General features: G+C 41.5%; 1 protein-coding gene across 14 annotated transcripts in view; it reads left to right on the forward strand.

Moving 5' to 3' along the window:
- The window catches only part of EVI5 (ecotropic viral integration site 5), a 277,795-nt gene that overhangs the window by 161,426 nt on the left and 104,353 nt on the right, over positions 1-12,016 (forward strand). The window lies entirely within an intron of this gene.

Genomic DNA, 12,016 nt, shown 5'->3' on the forward strand with positions numbered 1-12,016 from the left:
ACTTTCCACACGTTATTTTATTCAGTATAATTAAAATAGGAAGAGGTACTATTGAGATTATGAATAGTAGAAATCTTAAGTTTTACAATGGGAAGTTTTATTTTTATAATCAGATTTTATTTTAGTATAGATACTAAAGATGAAAACACAGCTTTTAAGCCATTGTTGAGGATTTATTTCACAGTGGGTAGAGGTGAATAAATCAAATCCAGTAGACATGATTTTGAGAACTTGTGAAACACAAAGCACTGTCTCAGCCATTAAAGGACTTACACTTGAGAAATCAGGTATGCATAGACTATATTTAATATAATTCAGAAATTTGGTAAGTAGAGAGTTAGATAGGAATTGCTATGGAGACTAGGAGGGGAAAATTAATTTCAACTAGGTGGTTTGGAGAAAGATTTCCTAAGGAATTTGTATTGTGCCTAATACCATCGCTGACTAATAAGTGTGATTTTGGATGGATTTTGCTGGAAGCAGGATGGTAATAGGATGGTAATAGTCACTGGTTCCTAAATGCCAGTATTTGGACTGGTGGTAATCCATGAAATTTTTACATTGATAAATGAAAAATAAATAAATAAAAACAGTATAGGGTAATGGTGGTGGTGTGTAGTAATCTAAAGATTATTATATCAAACACCCATGTATTTAGATTAAGAAATTTGTCCATGTTTATACATGTAACTCCAGTTCTGTCATTTTAAGGACTTTTAGAAAAGTCTGTCAGGGACTATACCTCAATTTATTGATCCATTCTCCTTTTTGCTCTTGCAAACAGTGCTACTCTGAACATTCTTGCTTATGTTTCCTTGTGTGTATCTTCAAGAGTTTCTTAAGTACAAAGGTTCTTACCATTTTTGTGTTTGTGTCTGCCATCAACACTGTTGGCAGTCTGGAACCTGTGGACCCCTTCTTAAAATAATATTTTTTAATGCGTAAAACCAAGTACAAAGGATTGCAAAGCAAGCCACTTCTACTGAGGTACAGTTATCAAAATACTAAAAACATGTTTGTGCTGTAGATCACATAGAGATACAACACATTCCCATTGCTAGATTCAGGTTTTTAATATTTTAGATTTAGATTTCTTTTTTTTTTTTAATTTTTAGTTTTTAGACGGAGTCTTGCTTTGTCACCCAGGCTGGAGTGCAGTGGCCAGATCTCAGCTCAGTGCAACCTCTGCCTCCCGGGTTCAAGCTATTCTCCTCCTCAGCCTCCCAAGTAGCTGGGATTACAGGCGCCCACTACCACGCCTGGCTAATTTTTGTATTTTTAGTAGAGACGGGGTTTCACCATGTTGGCCAGGCTAGTCTTGAACTCCTGACCTTGTGATCCACCCACCTTGGCCTCCCAAAGTGCTGGGATTACAGGCGTGAGCCGCCGTGCCCTGCCTTGATTTAGATTTCTTAAGATAAATTGTACTACATTTTTTCCCATCTTAATTTCAGTTTATGTGTTTATATCTCTGATAAACAACATATAGATGGGTACTTTTTAAAATGCAGTCTGATAAATGATTGTTCGACTCTCAATAGGCTAAAAACCACTGAATATATGTACACTTGAGGGAGGTCAATTTTATAATGTGTGAACTATATCTCAATAAAGCTATAAAAACTGGCTGGGTGCAGTAGCTCACGCATGTAATCCCAACATTTTGGGAGGCCAAGGCAGGTGGATCACCTGAGGTCAGGAGTTTGAGACCAGCCTGGCCAACACGGTGAAACCCCATCTCTACTAAAAATCTCTACAGGCACATGCCTGTAGTCCCAGCTATTTGGGAGGCTGAGGCAGGAGAATCGGTTGAACCCAGTAGGTGGAGGTTGCAGCAGTGAGCCAAGATCACGCCACTGCACTCCAGCCTGGGTGACGGAGCAAGACTCCATCTCAAAGAAAAACAAAAAACTAAAAACAGTTTAGTCTCATAGTTTCTTTTGCTGTCATGTTTGGTCTCAGTTTTGTAATTTTACTTGGATTGATATCTGTCACCTTGCTAGCTATTTTGTTTATTCCATCTGTTCTTTGTTTCTTTGTTTCTTTTTTTCTACCTTCTCTTGGATTTATTAGATATTTATTGTGATTCCATTTTTATCTTCACATTTGACTTATTTATTTATACATCTTTCAAGAGTTTTTTTAGTGGTTGTTCGTGGTTTTACAATAAATAGAGTTTACCTTCAAATAATAAATTATAAATAATAATAAATGAATAAATAACTATACACTTCATGTGTAATCTAAGGCTCTTACAACAGTGTATTTTCAAATCTTTCTACCTCTTTTGTGAAATTGTCATACATTTTACATATTGTCCAAATATATATGCTACTAATTTTGCATTAAAGTTTTCTTTCATAGAAATTGAAAAACTTTTAATGAAATGTGTTTTTCCTTCAAGATATTCTGTTTCAGCACTCTTTGTGCAGATCCATGTTTCTGTCTGGTATCTTATCTCTTCTGCTTTAAGTTCTTTTATCATTTCCTTTAGTGCTGGTTTTTGTTTGATAAAATGTTTATTTCTTCAATTTTAAAAGATATATTTGCAGGATATTGAATTCTGCCTTGACAGTTTTTTTCTTTTAACACTTTAAATCACTCTGCTATCTTCTTGTCAGAAACCATGCCAGCCAGGACTCTGTTGTAATTCTTATTTTTGTTCCTCAACATGTAATGTATTTTTTCCTCTGGTTGCCTTCAAGCTTTTCTCTTTGTTTGTAGCAGGTCGAATATGATATACCTAGATCTGGTTTTTTTTTCTCTCTTTTTTTTTTTTTTCTCTGAGTTTCTTTGATTTATAGATTTGTGTATGCCATAAATTTTGGAAAATTCTTGGTTGTTATTTCTTTCCTTTTTTTTTTGAGATGGAGTTTCACTCTTGTTGCCCAGGCTGGAGTGCAATGGTGTGATCTCAGCTCACCGCAACCTCTGCCACCTGGGTTCAAGCCATGATCTCCTGCCTCAGCCTCCTAAGTAACTGGGATTACAGGCATGTGCCACCACGCCTGGCTAATTTTGTATTCTTAGTAGAGACGGGGTTTCTCCATGTTGGTCAGGCTGTTCTCAAACTTCCGACTTCAGGTGATCCACCCATCTCGGCCTCCCAAAGTTCTAGGATTATAGGTGTGAGCCAGCACGCCCGGCCCTTGGTTGTTATTTCTTCAAGTATTCTTCTCATGCTCCCTTCTTCAGGGGTTTCAATTATACATGTGTTAGATTGTTCAAGGTTGTCTAACAACTCTTGGTTGCTCTGTTCTTTTTGCCCCTATCATTTTTCTCTGTGTTTTCAGTTTCCATTGACTAAAACATTTTTACCGACAAATTAAGTTCACTCATTCTTTCCATTGCTTTGTCAAGTTGTTTGATGAGCCACTGAAGGCATTCTTTATGTCTGTTACTGTTTTTCATTTCTAGCTTTTCTTTAACAAAAAAAAAAAATTTTTTTTTTCAAAGAGAAAAGGTCTCACTGTGTTGCCCAGGTCTCGAACTCCTGAGCCCAAGTGATCCTCCCATCTCAGCCTCCCCAAAGTGCTAGGATTACAGTCACGAGCCACTGTGCCCAGCTCATCTCTAGCTTTTCTTTTTGACTCATAGTTTTCATTTTTCTGCTATTACCTATCTAATCTTTGTTTTTCACCTTTCCCTTAGAGCCTTTAGCATATTAATCACAGTTATTTTAAATTCTCTGTCAGATGTTGTATTAGTCAGGGTTCTCTAGAGGGACAGAACTAATAGGATATATATAAAGGGGAGTTTATTTAAAGTATTAACTTACATGATCACAAGGTCCCACAATAGGCTGCCTACAAGCTGAGGAGCAAGAAGTGCCAGTCAAAGTCCCAAAACGGAAGAGCTTGAAGTCCAATGTTCAAGGACAGGAAGCATCCAGGATGGGGGAAAGATATAGGCTGGGCCAGTCTCTCCTTTTCACATTTTTCTGCCTGCTTTATATTCACTGGCAGCTGATTAGATTGTGCCCACCAGCTAAGGGTGGATCTGCCTACCCCAGCCCACTGACTCAAATGTTAATCTCTTTTGGCAACACCCTCACAGACACATCCAGGATCAATACTTTGTATTGATCTTGGATATTAACTCAGTATTAACCATCACAAGTCCACCCCTTTTCAGCTTGAACTTGAACCTATGCACATCTCCTGAGATCATACATAATCTTCAAATAAAGACAATAATGAGGTAATAATTATGCCTAACATAATACAACTATCCTTTATACACCCGGAAATACACCAATCCCTGACTCAAATACTATTACATAAAGTTAACAGTACTTAAATGCTGATATGAAGTCAATAAATCTTATGTCACATGATGAAATATATTTTCTTAGTACAAATGTATACATACACAAACATGATTTTAACAAAAGAAGGAGGAAATACTCATGACAATTACAGTCCTTGTTTCTGCAGCTGGTCACGTAGTGGTATCTGGTATTAATGACTAACCTTCCGTTACCCATTCTGTATTCCCTTTGCCTTCAGCAAGCACCTCAGCAGGTCATGTTTTTTTTCCTGGTGGAGTGACCCAAACCTGCATTTCTGAGGGGTCTGGGCCATCTGTAGTCCTGCCTGGATTGGGATGTTGTAGTTTCCCATTGACCTTAATCACAGGGCATGGTAATACTAAGATGCCCTGATGGATCTCCTGTATTCCATGCATACTCTTCTTTACCTCCGTTGTGGATTAGCAGACTGATTTCATCTTGATAGTCCAGGTCAGTCATCCCAGCCAACACTGTAATTCCCTTCTTAGCTTGTTGACTTAAAGGTAGGAAGAGCCCAAAGTGTCCAGGTGGCAATCTTAACTTCCAGTTTAATGGAGTCGTTGTTGTGTCTTCTGGTGGTAGCATTCCTCCCTCTGGAACTAAGACCTCTAGGACAGCAGAATTAATGTTGAGGGAATAGGAAGCAAAAATTTTGCTAGTGGGTCACTAGGGGTGATGGTGAGTGGTGCCACTTGCACTTCCACCCCTTGATTCCTGGACCCGTGAATCGTGGCTATGGGAGAAACAGTACCATATGTTGGATGCTGATTCAGAGCATACATGGCCTTCTGGAGAACTTTGCCCCAGCCCTGCAAAGTATTGTCACCTAGTTGACATTGTAATTGTGACTTCAAAAGCCCATTCCACCATTCTATCCATCCAGCTGCTTTAGGATGATGGGGAACATGGTAAGACCAGTGAATTCCCTGAACGTGAGCCTACTGCAACACTTCTTTGGCCATAAAGTGAGTGCCTTAGTCAGAGGCAATGCTGTGTGGAATACCATGATGGTGTTTAAGGTATTCCGTGAGTGCACAGATGGTGGTCTTGGCAGAAGCATTACATGCAGGATAGGTAAACCCATATCCAGAGTAAGTGTCTATTCCAGTGAGGACAAACCTCTGCCCTTTCCATGATGGAAGAGGTCCAATATAATCAACCTGCCACCAGGTAACTAGCTGATCACCGCGAGGAATGGTGCCATATCGAGGGCTCAGTGTTGGTCTCTGCTGCTGGGAAACTGGGCACTTAGCAGTGGCTGTAGCCAGGTCAGCCTTGGTGAGTGGAAGTCCATGTTGCTGAGACCATGTGTAACTTCCATCCCTGCCACCATGGCCAGTTTGTTCATGGGCTTATTGGGCGACGATGGGTGGCTGGGAAAAGAGGCTGAGTGATGTCCTCAGAACAGGTCATCCTATCCACTCAATAATTAAACTCCTCCTCTGCTGAGGTCACCCGTTGGTGAGCACTCACATGGGATCCAAATGTCTTCACAGATTTTGGCCACTCAGAGAGGTCCATCCACATACCTCTTCTCCAAATTTCTTTGTCACCAATTTTCTAATCATGCTTCTTTGAAGTCCCTGACGATCCAGCCAAACCATTGGCTACAGCCCATGAATCATTATATAATCACACATCTGGCCATTTCTACTTCCATGCAGAGTGCACAACCAAGTGCACTGCTCGAAGTTCTGCCCACTGGGAAGATTTACCTTCATCGCTGTCCTTCAGGGATGTCCTAGAAAGGGGCTGTAGTGCTGTGGCTGTCCGCTTTCAGGTGGTGCCTGCATATTGTGCAGAACCATCTGTGAACCAGGCCCTGGTCTTCTCTTCCTCTGTCAGCTGATCATAGGGAACTCCCCATGAGGCCATCAGTGCAGGCTGGAGAAGAGAAGACAGGGTGGCAGGAGTGGAGACCATGGGCATTTGAGCTACTTCCTCATGAAACTTACTTGTCCCTTCAGGACCTGCTCAAGCCTGATCACGTATATACCACTTCCATTTGATGATGGAGTGCTGCTGTGCACAACCCACTTCATGGCTAGATGGGTCAGAAAGCACCCAGTTCATGATAGGCAGTTCAGGTCGCGTGGTGACTTGATGACCCATAGTCACTTCATGACTATGATGAACAATGGTTCAGTTTCCACCAAAGTCCAGTAACAGGCCAACAGCTGTCTCTCAAAAGGAGAGTAGTTATCTGAAGAAGATGGCAGGGTCTCGCTCCAAAATCCTGGAGGTCTCTGCTGTGATTCACCTATGGGGGCCATGAATCTCTGTTTTTATAATTCAAATTAGTATTTTGCTCATTTGACCTAGAAGTTTTCTGCTTGTATAAATTAAGTAGGAATGCAGCAGGCTTCCTATCAATTTCACTTCTAGGAACACCGTGATTAATTAGCCAATGCCAGAGCTCTACACAAGTCAGACTATTCTGATTGCTGCTTTGCCGCTGCTGTTCATGACAGTAGCTACGCCTACCTTGCGTTTGATGGTTGAGTGCTGCCACTTGGCCCCTGGCACCTCAGTATTCAATTATTCCCATTGTATTTAAATTTTGTAGTTGAGTAACTGCGGTTCCCACCATTAGATCTGACATACTAAGAAGAGCAATTACAGGCCTCTTCAAAGATGCAGGTGCTGCCCTCACAAATCTATTTCAAAAGGCATTGGTCAAGAGTATGTCTTCTGGACCCTCCCAGCTGAGATGAGTAGGTCTAAAGTGACTAATCCACTCCACCATCCCAGTCTCCCTAAGCCTTTGGATTCTATCCTCTACATTAAACCAAGGGAGATCAGGCGTTTCCATCTCTCTCACAGTGGGCCATCTTCTAATCCGTCTTTCAGCTAACCAAGCAAATAAACTATTAGAACCTTTTTTAACTCCCCGAGTTGCAACATTGAATGCAGAGTCCCTACTTAGTGGGCCCAAATCAATAAATTCAGCCTGATCCAACTCTGTTCCTTCCACCATTATCCCATACCCTTAATATCCATTCCCATGGCTTGTTTTCCAGATTTCTGTTTATATAAATTAGAGAACTCGGTTTTTTTTCAAGTGTAGCACACCTCCTCATGGGTCACACTCTCAACCTCACCCTCTAGGGGCCCACTGAGACTTTAACTTAGTTATAGGTCTACAAGCAAACAGGTGTTGGGGGTGGCTCCTGAGGAGAATCAACATTATCTTGCCTGGCAACTGCCTCAGGGGAGGGCATCAATGTTGCCTCAAGCAGCGCAGGGTTCATCTCCTCAGACAGAGGCAGAAAGGCTGATGGCAGCATGGGTTGGGGAGGGGTTGTTTCCACTACTGGGGATGGGGAAGTTGTTCCTTCTGACAAAAAAGGTTCATCAGAGTTTACAAACCTCTATGTCCCCAGCTTCATCAGGGTCCTCCCACACGTCCCCATTCCAAGTTTTAGGGTCCCATTCTTTTCCAATCAATGCCCTCACTTTAACAGTAGACACCTGGCAAGGCTGTGCATGCATCTTTCGTTGCAGGTCAGCCACTCGCATGAAGAGCTTGTGACTGTCTACTCTCATTCAGGGCAATCTTAGCAGATTTGAGGCTTAGTATCTGCTTCTGAAGCAGGGGGACAGAATCCCTGAATTCATCATTTTCTTTCATCAATTTGTCCAGTGAACTTAGGAGCAACCAACCAACTTCATTACATTCCTTGGTTCTCCACATATAGTCAAAGGTATTATGTATAGAGTCACTAAACTGCTTGCCTCTCACAAATAGTAAATCAGGAGTGTCAAATGCATTTATTTTGCGTAACTCTCTTTAAACAGTTCATGCCAAGAACTATCAGTGTGCTCCATACTGTTAGAAGTAGAGTCCTTAGCATTTTTGGGTCTTACCATATTAAGCAGCCAACTCCAGAAACCCCCAAACCAATGAAAGAACTCCATCCTTAATATTCTGTTCCTCTAGAACCACTCCTGGTACCAAAATCTATATTAGTCAGGGTTCTCTAGAGGGACAGAACTAATAGGATATATATAGGAATAATAGGATATATATATATATCATATAAAATACATGTATATTATATATAATACACATACATATATATAACTCATATATATATATATATATATATATATGAGTTTATTAAGTATTAACTTACGCGATCGCAAGATCCCACAATAGGCCGTCTGCAAGATGAGGAGCAAGGAGAGCCAATCCGAGTCCCAAAACTGAAGAGCTTGGAGTCTGATGTTTGAGGGCAGGAAGCATCCAGCACGGGACAAAGATGTAGGCTGGGAGGCTAGGCCAGTATCTCCTTTTCACATTTTTCTGCCTGCTTTATATTCGCTGGCAGCTGATTAGATTGTGTCCACCAGATTAAGGGTGGATCTGCCTTTCCCATCCCACTGACTCAAATGTTAATCTCTTTTGGCAACATCCTCACAGACACACACAGGATCAATACTTTATATCCTTCAATCCAATCAAGTTGACACTTAGTATCAACCATCACAGATATTTTTAACATCTGTGCCATATGTAATGCTGGTTCTGTTGATTGCTTTGTCTTTTGGGAGTGCTTTGTTTTTCCTTGCCTTTTCCTATGCTTTGTAATTTTTTTGTTGAAAGCTGGATATCTTGTGTAGGACTGCAGACAGAGTCAAATAGTTTTTCTGCCTGGAAATGGGCACATTTTTCCTTCTGCTAGGCCTTTAATGTGGGAGATTCAAGTTAATATAGTCCAGAGATGGGTTGAGTTTGAGGTTTGTTGTTTCTGTGGTATCATCAGTGCACCATAGGCTTCAAATTCCCTTAGCAATACCTTATTTTTCCCTTAGTAATACCTTATTTTTAGAGTAGGAGCTGTTTGCCAGAGGGATTTTGTGTCTTTAGGTCTTCCCTTTGCATAACATTTTAAAAGGGTCTGTCTTCAGCAGTATTCCATTTGTTACTTATTACAGAAGAGTTGGAGGGGCAACAGTGTTTTCTATTGTTCTGATGAAGCCTCAGTCTTAGACAGGCACAGTGGCTAATGCCTATAATCCCCAGCACTTTGGGAGGCCCAGGCAGGAGGATCACTTGAGGCCAGGAGTTTGAGACTAGCCTGGGCAACATAGTGAGACCCTGTCTTGTATAACAATTTTTTAAAATTAGCCAGGTGTGGTAGTATGTGCCTGTAGTCCCAGCTACTTGAGAGGCCGAGGTGGGAGGATCGCTTGAGCCCAGGAGTTTGAGGCTGTAGTGAACTATGACACCACTGCACTCCAGCCTAAGCCACAAAGTAAGATCCTGTTTCTAAATTAAAAAAAAATAAATGGCTGGGCGTGGTGGCTCACGCCTGTAATCCCAGCACTTTGGGAGGCTGAGGCAGGTGGATGACCTGAGGTCAGGAGTTTAAGACCAGCATGGTGAAACCCCATCTCTACTAAAAATACAAAAATTAGCCAGACGTGGTGCTGTATGCCTGTAATCACAGCTACCTGGGAGGCTGAGGGAGGAGAATCACTTGAACCTGGGAGGCAGAGGTTGCAGTGAGCCAAGGTCGCACCATTGCACTCCAGCCTGGGCAACAAGAGTGAAACTCTGTCTCAAAGAAAAAAATAAATTAAATAAATAAATAAATTCAGTCTTAGGCTTCATTATGTCTTTTGATCTGGTGTATTTGGTCTTTAGTGCTCCTGCCCACCCCAGATGTAGTACTAGGCACAAAACGCAGTTCTGCCCCTTCCCCAAGATGCAATGGCTTTCACCAGTGCCCCAAAGACAGCAGCATTTCTTGGCTCTGATCCACACAGATGAAAGCATATATTCCCTAGAGGAGACAGGCAAGGTTTAGCGCCTTCCTATAGTGACTGCTATTCCCCTTCCTGAGTCCTGTACCATGAAGGTTTCTTTCTCAAGACTCACCAGTCTTTTGTGTGTGTACCCGTTGGGGTACCTGAAGAAAAGTGTGCAAGAGTTTGTGAACTTAGACTCTAAGTCTGCTGCCTCCTGAACCTTCACACTGTCTAGACAGCCAATACTTAGCTTCCACCAGTTTGATATTTATTCTAGCTGTATCATTCTTAGCTTGTGGCCGTATCTGCCCCAGGTGAGAAAGTGCTTAAATCCCATTGCATCTCTCCTGGAAGGCTCCGGGTTTGAACTTAGTTTGGCTGGCTTTTTTTTTTTTTTTTTGAGATGGAGTCTTATTCTGTCACCCAGGCTGGAGTGCAGTGGCGCGATCTCAGCTCACTGCAACCTCCGCCTCCGGGGTTGAAGCGATTCTTCTGCCTCAGCCTCCTGAGTAGCTGGGACTACGGGCGCATGCTACCACATCCAGCTAATTTTTGTATTTTTAGTGGAGACAGGGATTTCACCATATTGGCCAGGCTAGTGTCAAACTCCTGACCTCAAGTGATCCTCCCGCCTCGGCCTCCCAAAGTACTGGGATTACAGGCATGAGCCACTGTGCCTGGCCTTCCTTCTTTTTTCATTGGAAGGGTAGGAACAGTTCTTTGACCTTCTGCATCCCAGATCACAAATCAAAAGTCCTGATTATGATGTATTTGTGATTGTTTTGTTTGGTACTTTTGGTTTCTTTCTTTTTTGTTCCTTTTTTCTTCCTTTCCTCCTTTTTATTGGATTTAGTTTTTTCTTTCACTTTCTCTGTACTGGTTTGACTCTTATAATTCCTTTTGTTTTCTATTAATGTTTGCTACCTGAAAAAAATTGAAAATGCTTACCTGGGTGAACAAAGTCTAAAGTTAGTCATCATCTCTGTATCCTTTCCAAACATTTAGAAGGGCCTGTGAATAACTTCATGTGTTCTTCTGTCTTACAAGTTATTATTGTACATCTTTTAATACCTCCAAACTACTAGATATTATTATTATTATTTTATGGAGTCAGAGCTTATCTGGATTTGTTCACCTGTTAGTCAATTATTTTTGCTCTGAATTCTTTTTTTTCTGTTTAATTTTTTTTTCTTTTTTAAATAGGGTCTCACTGTTTTGTCCAGGCTTGAGTGCGGTGGCTGTTCATAGGCTCCATCGTATCTCACTACAGCCTCAAGCTCCTGACCTCAAACAGTTCTCCTGCCCCAGCCTCCCAAGTAGCTGGGACTACAGGCTGCTCTCTCTTCTTATATTTGACAGTTTCTGGTTTCCATCCTGCATTCTAAATCTGTCACTCTTTTTTTTTTTTTTTTTTTTTTGCGACGGAGTCTCACTCTGTCACCCAGGCTGGAGTGCAGTGGCGCAGTCTTGGCTCACTGCAAGTCCTGCCTCCCAGGTTCACGCCATTCTCCTGCCTCAGCCTCCCGAGTTGGGACTACAGGCGCCCGCCATCACGCCTGGCTAATTTTTTTTTTTTTTTTTTAGTAGAGACAGGGTTTCATTGTGTTAGCCAGGATGGTTGCGATCTCCTGACCTTGTGATCCGCCTGCCTTGGCCTCCCAAAGTGCTGGGATTACAGGTGTGAGCCACCACGCCCGGCCCACTTTCTTAAAATAAATTTACTTTTCTTTCTTGTATGATAGTTTAGCTCAGTATACTACTATAGGGTGAAGATTCTTTTTTAAGCATTATGAATTTTTGCCATTGAAATATCTGCTAGACATTTCATTACCCTTCCTTTATAGATTTCGGTTTTTCCCTTGATTTGCCTCTTTAGCATTCTAAGTTTTGTTACAGTATATATTGGTGGGGATTTATTTGTTTTTATCCTGGTTGGAGCTAGTTGTGTTTCCTAAATTGTAGATTTATATC

The sequence above is a fragment of the Gorilla gorilla genome, chromosome 1 (genome assembly GCF_029281585.2).
Source record: "Gorilla gorilla gorilla isolate KB3781 chromosome 1, NHGRI_mGorGor1-v2.1_pri, whole genome shotgun sequence".
NCBI classification, from domain to species: domain Eukaryota; kingdom Metazoa; phylum Chordata; class Mammalia; order Primates; family Hominidae; genus Gorilla; species Gorilla gorilla.